This window comes from Narcine bancroftii, chromosome 12, assembly GCF_036971445.1.
Source record: "Narcine bancroftii isolate sNarBan1 chromosome 12, sNarBan1.hap1, whole genome shotgun sequence".
Classification (NCBI taxonomy): Eukaryota; Metazoa; Chordata; class Chondrichthyes; order Torpediniformes; family Narcinidae; genus Narcine; species Narcine bancroftii.
The window spans coordinates 92,265,876-92,280,976 of record NC_091480.1 but is presented as its reverse complement, the minus strand read 5'-3'; the positions used below and the strand labels follow the sequence as shown (position 1 = coordinate 92,280,976).

The following is a 15,101-nucleotide window of genomic DNA, read 5'->3' as shown; positions in this document are numbered from 1 at the left end:
CAGATGAAGACTGACAAAACAGGGAGTGAGCCTCTTACTAAGCAGGCAGCCAATGGCGAGCGGCACGGACCAGGCTCTCCATCCTGGACGACGCCAATTTATTCAAACACAACTTTTCTTAAACAGCTGCTGCGAGCAAAGCACGACCAAAGGTTTACGTGTTACTTCAGAGAACATTCACTTTTTCTATTGTAAACTTTTATTTAATCTTAGTTATTCTATTTATTTATTTTCCTTCCTTTTGTTCTACTGGTTGCTCGAATTCCAGATAACAGGGATTTTACTGTACTTAATTTATGTCACTAATTTAAGAGGAACAAAATTAAATATTTTAGTGGGACAGGTTAAATGTTTAAATCAGTTGCAAGATAAAGGGACAGTTATTTAAAATTGAAGTATGAAGATTTTTCTTTCTGCAGAGGGTGGTGAAATTCTGGATTGCTTAATCGCTGTGGATTCTGGAGGCTAGATTGTGAGATGTATTCATGGAGGAAGTCCATAAATACTTGGAAGATTGAGGAATTGAGGACAACAGACAAATGGCACAGAAGAGGAGAAGAGATCAGTGCAGATCAACAATATCATACTGACTAACAGGGCGGGCTTGAGGGTCCAGTTGTCTTTGTAAACCTGTTCCCATGTTCTTATACACAGTGAATGTAAATTTAAGTACTTTTGAAGGTATATATTTAAAACTGGCATATTATTACATAAGAGTACAGTACATCCTTAAATCTGTTTTATGTTACCAAAGTGTTTGCTTTTCCTGCCATTGAATTCAGATCACAATATCAGGATTCCAAAATGCTAAAATGAGGTTGCTGTTGCGATGGGGGTGGGGGAGAACATAGCAGACGATTTCCAATGTTTCACATGCAGTAATCTTAAGGGAGGTTGTCATCTGTATCCGCTGGTTAAAGCTCTGGGTATGTATTTCCCCATACCAGCTGCCTGCTCCCATCATTCTTACACCGAGTGCAGGTAAGTGAGTCAGATCTCGCCAATACTTTCTCCATAGCAGCCACGGTGGGTGCTGTGGAAATGAGGGGATGGGAATGGAGGGTCCACCGCAGCATGCAGGAAAATCTCCCCAAACAATCATAATCTCTTTGCCATGAATGGTGTTGAGCTATTGTGAAGGGACTCACAGTGTCGTGCTGTTTCACAAGACATGAAGATTTTCATGTTTTCGAACGACATGGAAGAGTCCAACCCAGCACATAGAGCAGTGCCACTCCCCTTATAATTACAGCTGTATTAAAACGAATATTGGAATGCTTGATATACAAAAATGCTGGATAAACTCAGCTTGTCAACTAGTCCCCTTTATAACAAAGGTACATAACAGCGCAACCTTATTAAGGTGCCAGCCACGGGGGTTCGAATCCAGTGCTGTCTGTAAGAAGTTTGCTCATTCTCCACATCTGCATGAGTTTCCCCTGTGATTCCGGTTTCCTCCCTCCCTCCAAAATGTAGAGATTGTAGGCTATCCCCATTGTGGGATTGGTGAACCAGGTAGGGCATTATGGACAGAGGCAGAGGATTTCCAGACAAAAGAGGTGTGAAAAATCAAGGGGCGGGTGGAGGAAGATGAGTCAGACAGGGTTGGGTGGGTGATTCGAAGAGAAATGTTGTCAGTGCTGCAATCTGATAAGTAGAGAAGGTAAGAATGATGATATAAAGAGAGATCAGATGGAACTGAAGAGGGGGAGGGGAAGAGGAGAGAGTGGAAGAATCTACTGGGGAGATGGACTGGAACCAAAGAGGAAGGGAATAAGAGTGAGTGGGGTTGGAGGAAGGTGGAATAGGGGACATATCTTTTACTACATTTAACCATTCTTGATAAAGGGTTTTGGGTCAGAAGGTCAACCATTTTCTCCTATGACCCGCTGAATTCTCCAGCGGACTGGGTTTTGTGGCTGTGATCTCTGTCAATAATGGTTGCAGGAATTATTGCAGCAGTGCACGGCCAAACAATTGGACCGGTTTCAATGAATATTAAAATGAGACGAGGTGTAATTGTGTGACTCATCTCAACCTGCACAACTTTCAAATAAACTGTGGATATCTCTAATCAAAAATGGCAGAAGCACTCGGCAGGTCAGGCAGCATCTGCGGAAAGAAAATGCTGATATTTCAGATCAGACGGCCCGACAAAGAGTCTCTAACTTTGTTTCCCTTTCCAAGGCCGTTGCTTAACCTGCTGAGGTGCTTCTAGCATTTTCCATACAGTTATTGTCAGACCTATAATGTTAATATCTTTCATATTCTGGCTATCCATCCCATAGGGTGATGACGGTTCCTTTCAGCCAGTTTGTGGGGTTTGATATGAGGATACCCCACTCCTCAGAAAGGAACAGTGTGTGCGTGAATGGATTTAGGTGAGTGGGGGGGTTACACATGTGAGGTCCAAGACAGCTGGGGGAAGTTCCATTGCAGTGAATAGCCAGATCAAGCTTCGATGCAAGGGGTGCTCTTTCCGCGCTTCGTGGCACTTGTTTGCTGGATGGCCATTGACCCTACGAGAGAGTTCGTCTGCCCTTTGACAGATCTTGTTTTTCATCCTGCTGGGTGTCTAGCTACCTGCACCAGGCCAGCCGGTTTAGTCGCCGACCATAAGACAAGTAGTCCTGGGTTACAAGGTACCAGTAGCACCCCGACGAGTGAACTGACAGATCAGATTCATAAAAGTTCTTTCAAAATATACCCCTCCAAGGACAACACAGTTAGAGTAGTGGTTAGAACACTGTTACAGCGCCAGCAAGCGGAACTTGGGTTTGAATCCCAAAATGTCTGTAAGGAGTTTGTCCATTCTCCCTGTGTCTGCCTGGGTTTCCTCCGGTGGCTCCAGTTTCCTCCCATACTTCAAAATGTACCGGGGGTGGGTTGTAGGTCAATTGGCGGGATGGGCCTGTGGGTCGAAAGGGCCTTGTCCGTGCTGTACGGCTAAAAAGAATAATGGGTGGATAGCCTTTGGAATAATTGTTCGAAACTCGCACACGTTAACTGGCTCATGAACCAGAAATTCACCAATAGTCACGACTACTTTTGGGTTAAAGCAAGTACAAATATCCTGGCCGCAATATCATGTTACTCATCGCCTTAATAAAAAAATGAATGGGACATGCACCTCTCAACAGCACAGATGTTAAGGATTCCCCATTGCTTTTTTTAGACGCTGAATTCAGCTGTAACCTCAGAAAAACAAGAAGGATTTTCCCAAGTCTACAGCTCAGATTACTACTATTAAAATGGAAATACTTACATTTAGAGAAATGAGATGGCATTTATACAGACAGAAATGAAAGGAGAGGACCTGAGAGCCGGATCCTCATTCAAAGTGACATTGCATGCATGAAATGCAATAACGTCCACCACCGAGTAGCATTACTGACCGCACAAAGGCCTGAAGGCTATGGTTAACTCCCCAGAGTTAGCTGAGAGTTCATAAGCGAGCTCAGCAAGTTGAATTTAATAAATCCATGACCAATAGCAGAATAAATAAATTGGTTGTTTTGTATTCTGGGAAAAGCCCAGTGGCTTCATGCACATCTTCCAGGAAGGGATTTAACCATCTCACACAATCCAATCTGCAAGAAACTCTTGCCCAGCATTATATATATTTACATTTTAAAATTTAATTTTTTTTTAAAATTCAGACATACAGCAAAGTAAAAGCCCATGAGCTTGGCTGCCCCAAATACCCCATTTGATATAAAACCCTGAACATTTTTCGAAGGGTAGGAGGAAACCGGAGCACACGGAGGAAACCCACACAGGCAGGGGGAGAATGTGCAGACAGCTTCGGATTCGAACCCGGGTCACTGGCGCTATGCTAGTGTTGAGCTAACCATGCCGCCCCTTATTGCCCTCCGACTACAAGGATTCCCAGTTTACAACTGGCATTGGCCAGTGTGAATTCAAGAAAGAATTGGTGCTGTTACAAACAATGGCTAAATGGTCCCCAACAATTTTACTGGAATCCCAAGAACTAAAAGATAACAAAGGTGATAAATCTTATAAATGACGATTGCTCACCTCAGAGCCATCCTAAGCAGCATCACATTAAAAGGCTTTTGCATTTCTGAGCATAACCACTTTTCCTGTTGTAGTGTGGATTGTAGAGGGTCGTATGATCTCTCCATCTGCAACCTGGTCAGAAGTGGCATCATCTGCCAATCAAGGATGGACTCTGACCACCATTGGTACACATCTGACCAATGACCCCTTTAATCACCTTATGATTACCTGGGCCAGACTCTCCAGCTTTCTGTATTATAAAGTCCACCGTGTACAGTAGCTCTTCCTCATTTACTCTTTGGTCCTGAGAGGAATCCTGCTCCACTCCAGGTTGTAAATTGTGGACCACGCTGGACAAGTCCTTGGTAAGGTGTGCACTCCACAGGGAACGGGACTGTTACATAGCATTGGAGCTGTGCCCACATTAGACAAGGAACAGGGATTAGTGTATTGTAATCCTTGGTTGTTATCAGTCTGTACAAAGTTGCTGGTATCGGTCGTTTTAAGTCTGATGTGACTGGGTTGTACTGTGTTTGTATGAGTGTAAGCAGTTGCTGGTATCGGTGGTGTTAAGTTTGATGTGACTTGTGTTTTGTGATTTGAGAGTACTAGTGTGTGTGATCCCCACATGTGTGTTTTAATAAAGATCCTTCATGCGTTCAACCTGTATCCAGACTCATTGCTCTTTGAACCCACCAAACTTTTTCCCTTCCCCACAACACCTGGAGAGGGTGCAGTAGAGAGTTTCTCATGATGTCAGCCAAAATAACGTATGCACTCTACCCATTATTTTCAGACAATCGCCCTCCTTCATTATATTCTTCTGTTACATCTAGAACCATGTGACAATCTGAAAGGATGAGAGATTCCCAATGACTGATATTAAACATTGACCAATTACATGAAAGCTAGAAATAGGAGCAAGAACATTCTCACCCAATCCACAGAACACAAGCACATCACGAAGGAAATTAGATAAATATGGATCAACATGGAAATTAGATTATTTTCTCTTTCGATTTTCTAACTGGCTTTTGGCAAAAACATAGGCTATAAAGTTTATTGAATTTGACACCTCACAACAGGAGCTTTTTACACTTACTGCATCTCCTGCTAGTTAGTTTTGATCGACCTTATATAGTCATTTCTTTAAAGAAAACCCACACATGTTGTGATACCAGTCGCCAATGGGTTAACCAGTTGACATGAAATCCTGTTGCTTAATAGCAGTGTTAACTGATTTTAAATGGTCACTATTAAAATACTGGAATTTTTTACCAATGCATTAATGCATCTGTTACCAATATCTCACAGCATGACTTCATTCTAATCATTACTGCAGTACTCATGTAGTTTCTCTTCATTAGTGAATGTAATCAAGGGCACCACAAGATGGGGAGAGGAATCACTGGAAAAATTGTCCAACTTACAAAAATTGTAATCTGCAGAGTATCTATTTCTCAAAGGAAAACCACTTTGATATTTGAAAGAAGCCCTGGGAATGTTATTTCCTGCTTCTTGTCGGATGTTTCTCACAAAAACGGAAAGTGACAGCTATAGAAATCTTCTGAAATTCCTGAAGTTCCTCCTGCTGACTTTCAGTCGTGCCGTCTGACAAGCTGGAGCCTTCCCCATGCCTTCACCCTGTGGCCCAAATTTAAAGGAATATCTAGAAATTGGTCCCAGAAAGTTTCAGGTCTGCAGCAAACTCTAGTCGTGGACCCAGCTGGGGCAACAACTCTTCCTGCTGCTCCATCATTTGGAGGCAGTACTCGCGGCTTTGCTAGTTAAAGGGTTATATTATGAGGAGAAGGCTTTGTGCATTAGCTCTGTGTTTTGTGATCTTCTCCAGATCAAATCTTAGTGTAACTCTGGTATTTAAAAATTTTTAAACATACGGCGCAGTAACAGGCCTTTTTGGCCCATGAGCCCGTGCTGCACAGTTACACCCAATTGACCTACATTCCCCCATACATTTTGAAGGATGGCAGGAAACAGGAGCATCCAGAGGAAACCCACGCAGGTAACAGGGAGAACCTACAAGTTCCTTACAGCCAGCGCTGGATTCCACCCCCGGTCATTGGTCTTTAACAGCATTGCGCTGACTGCTATGCAAACCATGCTGCCCAAATGAAGAAATCCAGAACACAATGTTATCTTAAAATTAGGGACAGGCAGTTGGTAATGATGTCAACAAATCCTGTGCACAGGGGCTCTGTAACCTTGTCTACTGTGTAGTTAACTCTAACCCTTCATGCATCCGAACACATAAGGATGCAGCAGTTGAGAGGCCGTTCATTCTAACCCAAGTCCATCTGAATGTTGTTGACACATCGCAAAGCAAAATCAGTGATCATTTGCCTATGGTGTGTTCAACATTCAAGTAAATCAACAGAGACATTTAATTAATGACAGCTGAAGCTCATTTCTGTGTGGCATCTTGTAGTTCCCTTAGAAAGGTCAAAAGATTGTTTCATCATAACATTTTGAATCTTGTACACCCCATGTTCCATCAGCTAAACTGCAAAGACGTAATCTGAGCTTGTGTGCTCAGCCTACATCATTTGGTAAAGCCTTTTGAAAGATGTTTTCTCTTCCAAATATGTTTAATAAAGGGAAATGGGTGGGGTGATGTAATTAGATCTCTTGCCTTTCACTTCTGGGACTGGAGTTTAATTCCATCCTTGATAGAGAAAAGTTCCCTCTCCAAGAGCCACACACATCCTGGTCACGAGCATTAAGGTCATCTCACTCCAGATTCTAATAGGGTCCAGGTTAGTTATCTGTGCAAATTCTCCTGGCATTTGAACAATTATGCATTCCAAACTTCCTGCTCAATCCTAATAACTTGGCAGCAAATCAGGGGAAACGTTGCCAGGAGCCAGCTAAATGGGCTCCAGACATCTCTTGGTCGGTCTCCTCTGCTAGAAAGAAGCCAGTGCCGTGAAGTAACTGTCCCCATATCACCAATCTGGGTTAGGATCAAATGATGGGATTGAAATACTGCTGGAGGAAGCTGCCGCAAACACCAGAGCATGAAACTGGGCATGCGCTGCAACCGACTTTCAGATGTCAAATGGGGTTCAGCAGATAGCACCGGGTACGATTCTGATTCTGCTTTAACTTCAGAGGCAGGACTAATCTAGACTAATCCAGATCATTAGCCTAATGTGGTAGCGTAAGAGGGCTGCCCTCTCCGAGTGATTCCCCTGTAGTCGCTCCTGGGATCTTGGTCAGCACAAATGGCTTCCACATTCCCTGCATTACAACAGTAAGCGCATGAAGCATATCAGTGCCTGTAAAATGTGTGGGATTCCCTGAACACTTATCTTCCTTTCTCACAGTTCTCCCTATCCTGTGAGCATCTTGGTAAAGGTTCCATTATTGTCATTTAGAAATTCTTTAACTGTCTACTGTAAGGAAGACAGAGATTTGCCACTTTGTCCAGCACCCCTCACAGAAATGAGGCCCCAGCGAGGAACGAACTCACGTTCCCTGGTTTACAAGGCCAGTGCTCTAACCACTGAGCTATTGGAGCCTCTGGTGCCATCTCATCAGTCATCCCGTTTCTCCATCTCCAACTCTTAGTTTTCCCATCACCATCCTTGTTCCAAAAATGGCAGCACTGTGGCAGCCATAGAAAGGCAGAGGTGGGAGAAGTGGAGCCATATTTTTCAGCTCTCCTTGTGGGTTCTACTCTCTGGTCATTGCACCAATGCCCCTTACAGGTTTAAACTGCCTAGAGAAGGGGGTCAGCTGTGGTTTTGTTTGCGAACACATGGAGGTCTGTGCCCCGGACAGTAGAGCCCAAACTTGACAGCCCATGAGGGCTGCGGGTTCCGGGGGAGCAGTGGACTGGCACGGGGCACCAGGGTAGGAGAGCACCCTCCCTCACCAACTTGCTGAGAAGGAGAAGCCTGAAAGAAGATCTTGCAGCAGTGAATTAGAGCAGGGCTCAGCAGCTGAAGGATTCACATCAAGCTGTGGACCAGCTCATGGGAGCCAGGTATCAGGTCTGGGGTTCACAAGGGTGCCAATGGTGAGCAGGGCTCCGGAAAGGCCTTAGCACTAACACCTTCCCAATTGTGCCAGGGCTTCAGAACCTTGGGCCAAAGAGGGTGACGTGGATGCGTGAACTCTGGCTTCCCCCTGGAACCAACAGGAAGCCATGCAGTTATGGAGGTTACGGGAGCCAAGGAGGCAGTGGGATTAGAAGAGAAGGCATGATTCACAGACACTCGGTGTCTCTAATGGGAATCTCTTTTACTTCCCCTCTTCTAGACAGGAATGCTGGACTAGTGGCACCTCTCTGTATTCCTTTACAGGCAAACAAAAGTAGAAACGTTTTGTATTTTTATGTACATGATACAAATGCAGATGATATAAAGGTTGGAGGTGTTGTGGATAGTGTTGAAGGAAGTTGTAGGTTACAACAATATATAGACGGGATGCAGAGTTGGACGGAAAAGAGGCAGATGGTGTTCAATCCAGATGTATGAGGTGATACATTTTGGCAGGTCAAACCTGAAGGCAGAGTACATGGTTAATGGGCAGATACAACAGTGTGGATGAGCAGAGGGACCTTGAGGTCCAAATCCAAGGATTTCTTAAAAATGCCACTCTGGTTAATGGGAGAGTTAAAAAGGCATATGGTATGCTGGGCTTCATTTGTAGGGTGATTGAGTTCAGGGGTTGGAGCTCTATTAATCTCTACCGAGACCACACTTGGAATATTGTGTTCATTTCAGGTCACCTCATTACAGGAAAGATGTGGAAGCTGTGGAGAGAGTGCAGAGGAGACTTACCAGGATGTTGCCTGGATTGGGACATGTGTCTTATGAGGCAAGGTTAGCAGAATTAGGGATTTTCACTTTGGAGTGAAGAAGAATGAGAGGTGACTATATAAAGTCTACAAGATCATGAGGGACAGAGATAAAGTAAACAGTCAGCACCTGTTTCCCAGGGCAGGAGTAACAAACACCAGATGACATCTGTACAAAGTAAAGGGAGGAAAGTTTCGTGGAGACATCAGGGGTAAGTTTTTTTTTTACAGAAAATGATGGGTGCCTGGAATGCATTGACCAGGATGGTGGTTGAGTTTACAACAGTTGAGGCATTTTTTAAACTCTTAGACAGGCACAAGGGAGGGTTTAGTTTTTATTGGGTAGGTATATATATGGGTCAGCACCACATTGTGGGCTGAAGGGCCTGTCCTGTAATGTTCCATGTTCTATTTTCATGACAATAAAGAATCATTAATACTCACAGGAAAACTGCACAATCAGATTTTGGGCCTCCGACTGGTAACATTGGGGTAACAATGGATCGTTGGAGCTGCTGTTACAGCAGTGCCTCCACCGGTGTGAACCCAGGAGAACGGAGACACAGCACTGCTCCAAAGGGTTTAAACACCCAGCCCTAATGCCGAGAGCTCCAAATGGCAGGAAGAAGGCAGTTTCATGTCATGTTATACGTTTTGTGCTATGACATGAAAATAAAGGAATCTTGAATCTTAAATCTTGAGATTTCATAACATAACATAACAATTACAGCACGGAAACAGGCCATTAGGCCCTTCTAGTCCGCACCGAACCAAACACCCCTTTCTAGTCCCACCTCCCTGCACAATGCCCATAACCCTCCATCTTCTTCTCATCCATAGACCTGTCCAACCTTTTCTTAAATAATACAATTGACTCCGCCGCCACTATTTCTCCCGGAAGATCATTCCACACGGCTACCACTCTCTGAGTCAAGAAGTTCCCCCTCATGTTACCTCTAAACCTCTGCCCCTTAATTCTTAACTCATGTCCTCTTGTTTTAATCTTTCCTCCTCTTAACGGAAATAGTCTATCCACATCCATTCTGTCTATCCCTTTCATAATCTTAAATACTTCTATCAAATCCCCTCTCAACCTTCTACGCTCCAAAGAATAAAGAACCAATCTGTCCAATCTCTCCCCATACTCCAGATGCTTAAACCCTCTCTGCTCTTTAATCCTCCTCCAGTGCAGAACAGTGTCAGAGCAGGAAACATTCAGTAAAAGTTTTGATTCCACCAGTGTTTGTGGCTCTATAGTTAAAACTCTCATAAATCATTCCATTCAAAAGCATTTACTGCCTCAATTTGATGAGGTTTAATAATTATAAAGAAAAACATCCTTCTGTTTAGTAAAAGGGAAATTCCACCTCGATCGTGAATATGACATTTATTTCCACAGCAAATTAATAAGATGAGGCAAATTAAAGTTCTTTTCCACTTAACTCCCCCACATAAGAGCTTTCAATATGGAAATATTTTAATTTCAATATCTCCATGTTAATTTGTAGTTTCTGGCACAGATTACTATTAGTATACAGCTGTTTTATATTTTATTCCCTTTTTTTGTTCTTTGGGTTTTATTTTCAGTGCCAGCTGAACTCTTGCCTTCTTCGCTGCACATGGCCACCCTGCTACATAATAACCTGACACTCTATTAATTGCCTTCCAGGCGACATTCCACACACTGTCACCTTTTAAGTTTAGACATACAGCAGGGTAACTGGCCCTTCCAGCCCACGCTGCCAAATTACACCCAACTAACCTACAACCCTGCCCCCCGTACATTTTGGAGGGTGGGAGGAAACCAGAGCGCCCAGAGGAAACACCCACAGACACATGGAGAATGTGTACCCTCCTTACAGACAGCATCTTCTCACGCTATATGGCACAAAGGGAAGCTACTTCTTGTCTTTGGTGATACAACTCTGCTCCTTCACTCTCAGCCGTGTACGCTAGCAGCCGAGAAAATATGGGCATGATGCTCTTACCTCAGCCCACTCCTCGTACTCCACACCGGTTGAGGCTAAGACCTCAATGTGTGGCCAATCTCAAAAGGAAATAGACGCCAGCCTTTCAAATGCTGATAACGTGATCAAGAGCAGGTTCTTTATCTCGGACTGTGGCGACGGAACAGAGAGACAGGAGGAAAATCTGAGTCAGCCTCAAGTGAGGCCAGTGAGTAGGAGGATTAGCTGTGTGAAGAATGATCTGTTAGTTAAAGCAGTAAATGATTCTTGTACGCCTTTGAAAAATTGGATCAAATCTATGATTATAGATGAGTGTAATGTAACCTTCCATGCCTCACCAATTTAAATGTATGTCTAAATTCCTCTTAAACATTGCAGAGATAAATGGGCAAAAAAAACCAGTGCCAATAAATGGGTCTTGATGAGAATTCGGTTTGCTGGCAATAAGTTGTTTCTTGTCGGCCATTTCACACCCTGGCCCTGCCACTCAGCTGCACAGAACATTTTTTTTAAATTTAGACAGGCCATTTCAGTCCACGAGTTCATGCCACCCTATTAACCTACATCCTGGTATGTTTTGAATGGTGGGAGGAAACCGGAGCCCCCACGCAGACATGGCAAGAACATACAACTCCTTACAGACAGCGCGGGTTTTGAATCTACACCAACTGTACCACATTTGAGTGATCTACAGGTTAACTTTCAATCCCATGTTGGAAGGAGAGAAAACAATGAAAGAAATAGATAGATTCAGAAAAATTGTTTTCACTGTTAAGTGAGGCTAGAACTAGGGGACATGGCCTCAAAGGTGAGGAAAGTAGATTTAAGACAGAGATGGGGAGGAACAGTTTCTTCCAGAGAGGAGTGAATCTGTGGAATTCTCTGCTCAATGAGGCAGTAGAGGCAGCCTAATTCAATATATTTAAGACACAGGTAGATTTTTGCAGCATAGAGGGGATACAGGGTTATGGGGAAAAGGCGGGTAAGTGGAGCTGATCCACAGCAACACCAGCCACAATCTTGAGGAATGATGGAGCAGGCTCGATGGGCCACACGGCCGACTCTTGTTCCCATTTCTTGTCCTTATGGGACCCCTATGGCCGTAAATGGTACCAGGAGGATGGTTGAATGCCCTGCAATTCCCAATGCAGCCAGAAACTGGGAGAGTGCATTAGGAACTGGACCATGCAGGCTATTGTGAAGCAAGAATGACTATTTTCATCATGGCCAGACCACACAAGTGAGGAGATATTCTGCATTTCTGGGAGATAAGGATCAGCAGCTTTCTGGAGGGGAAGTCAAGGACTCAAACCAAGGCACCAGTACATCCTGGAAATGAAATATCATCACTCAATTTTCATTTTTATTTCAGTTTCTTTAAGGAAAATTAACATTGGTATTTCTGCTAGCATTGAATAAATTGCAAAGAGAGAAACAGAGATATCATTTCAGATCAATGAATGCAGAGTTGTAAGACAGCAATACAGCTTTGTATCGAAATGAACATACCTTTTATTTTACTTGCTGCTCTTTACTCCATGAGAAATTGCAATGCTTCAGGGACTTGCATTGGAGTCTTTTTGCCCAGAATAGGGGAATTGAAAACCAGAGGACCTCATTTTAACGTGTGGGGAGAGAATTAATAGGAACCCAAAGGGTAATTTAAAAAAAAAATTCAGAGGGTGTTGGGTGTAGAGAACAACCTACCAGAGGAGGTGGTTGAGACAAGTACTATTGAAGCATTTAAGAAACATTTGGAGAGATACATGGATAGATGTGGGCCAAATGCAGGCAGGTGAGACTATGGTGGAAGGATGCTTTGGTTAGCATGGGTATTGGGCTGAAGGGTCTGTTTCCATGCTGCATAATGCTACGGCTCCAGACAATTGATCTAAGGACTTAAGTAAGAATCCTACCATAGCAGGTGCAAGTAATTTAATAAATCTAGAATAAAAAATTATTCACAGTAATAGAGATCAAGAAACTGGTGGATTGTGCAGTATTATCATTTCTAGTTTCATCAAGTAAAAACACAATGCTGGAGAAACTCACCAGGACGTTATATAGCAAAGTTGAAAATACATAACCGATGTTTCAGGCTGGAGCCCGCCATCAAGGTACAGAAAAATGTCGGCAGGTCTCCGAATGAAAGAGTGTGGGGGGGAGGTGATAGGTGGAGATGGGAGGGAGGGGACAGCAGCGATCAAGGGGAGGAGGGATGGCTGGGTGAATAGAGGGGGAGTGAGGGAGGAGAACAACAGCCTTTGTGATCACACCTCCCCCACTCTTTCGTTCAGACGCCTGCTATTTTTCCAAACCTTGATGAAGGGCTCTAGCCCGAAACGTCGGTTATGTATTTTTAATAGCTTTGCTTCATAAAGGACACTTCACTGCTGAGTTTCTCCAGCTTTTACTTCAACCAGGGTGTCTGCATATTTTCGTGTTTTACGTCTAGTTTCATAAAGACCTTCTCGGAAGGTCCATGATTGAGTCTCTTATCTTCAACCAGAGCTGTGCCTCATATCCTTTCTCAACCAGATTACTTCATGCATGGGCAAATGCTTTCAGCAGGTGTTGGGCAACACAACGACAACAACAACTTCCCACAGTGACCCAGAAAAACTGGGCATGCCACTCCATGGCAGTGTGATTAGAGGCCAAGGCAGGAGGGAAGGGGTTGTAAGAACAACATAAGCTTTAGGAAGTTGTGGGGGCTGCTGGTATAGATGTAAAAATTCAAGATGGCAGCACCTGTTCTGGCCAGCGGACCACGAGGAGTTGCAGACTGAGGGGTTCAGTGGCTGAAGGACCCACACAGAATGAAATTACAGAATACCTGGAATAATAGGCCCAATTCAGCATGGCTTCCTTAAAGGAAAATCATTCCTGACAAACCTATTGCAATTTTTTTCAAGAGCTCGCAAGTAGAATAGACAGGGGAGATGGAGTGGCTGTTGTGTATTTGGACTTTCAAAAGGCCTTTGACAAGGTGCCACACATAGGGTGCTAAAAAAGATGAGAGCCCATGGAATGACAGGAAGGATATTAGCATGGCTAGAGCATTGGGTGGTCAGCAGGAAACAGATAGTAGGAATAAAGGGATCATATTCTGGTTGGACATTGGTTATCAGTGGTGTTCCGCAGGCAGTGGTGGATTAACTCCCACCAGGCCCTAGGCTGAGCTTTAGTTAGGCCCCCCCCCTCGACCTTTCTCCCCACCTTACGACCCCCACCCTTCCTTAAATAGAATAAAGTGAAATTGTTCCATGTATTAGCCTTTGGGTGTGATGCCCTCACATATTCTAAACTTATCCGCCAGGTATGTGCTGAGAATACACCTGATGGGGTTTGGTTGGAGGAGAGGAGGAAAAACTTCATTAAAATCAAACAAAACATTACCTTACAGAAGCCATCTGCTAGCCCTGAATAATTTGAAAAGTCTATTAGTTATAAAAGGATAAATAAATCAGTTCTTAAAAAAAAGTCTCAATACAAAATAACACAGGAGAAGGGAGAGTCTTTAGTCAGAGGGACTTGGTGCCACAGGGGGCTGTGGAAGCGAGGTAATTGGGTGTATTTAAGGCAGAGATTGACAGGTATTTGATGAGTCAGGGCGTCAAGGGCTATAGGGAGAAGGCCGGGGCATGGGACTGAGTAGATGAATGGATCAGTCTTTGATTAGAATAACGGAGCAGACCTGATGTGCCATTGGGCTGACTTCTGCTCCTAGATCTTGTGATGCTGTGGACTGATATCGACTTGTGGTCAAAGGACACACTCCAGACTGTGGGATGCTGGAGAATGACTCTTATTGGAACCAGGATTCAAGAGGGTGTTGATGGGAAGAAGGGGTTCTATAGGCCATCGGGAGCTTATGTGTCCAGTTCTGGTCACCGCATTCCAGGAAGGACGTGGAAGCTATGGAGAGGGTGCAGAGGAGACTTACTAGGATGTTGCCTGGATTGGAAAATATGAGGCAGGGTTAGCAAAGCTGGGGCTTTTCTCTTTGGAGCGAAGGAGAGTTGATTTAATAGGTTTACAAGATTATGAGAGGCATAGACAAGTAGCACCTTTTCCCCCCCCCACCCCAGGTCTGGAGTAGCAAACATCAGAGGACATCTGTTCAAAGTGAAGGGAGGAAAGTTTAGGGGAGACATTAGGAGTAAGTTCTTTTTTTTATGCACAAGTTGTGGGTACCTGGAATGCATTGCCAGGGGTGGTGGTGGAGTTTGAAACAATAGGGACATTTAAGAGTGGATGAAAGAAAAATAGAGGTTCATGAGATAGCATGT

At 43.9% G+C, this 15,101-nt stretch overlaps 1 protein-coding gene and 1 non-coding gene across 3 annotated transcripts in view; both read right to left on the bottom strand.

Moving 5' to 3' along the window:
* Positions 1 to 15,101, bottom strand: part of LOC138746529 (BMP and activin membrane-bound inhibitor homolog) — a 50,525-nt gene that overhangs the window by 32,054 nt on the left and 3,370 nt on the right. The window lies entirely within an intron of this gene.
* Positions 7,486 to 7,559, bottom strand: trnat-ugu (transfer RNA threonine (anticodon UGU)). The gene has a single exon. It is a non-coding gene; the product is annotated as a tRNA-Thr (tRNA).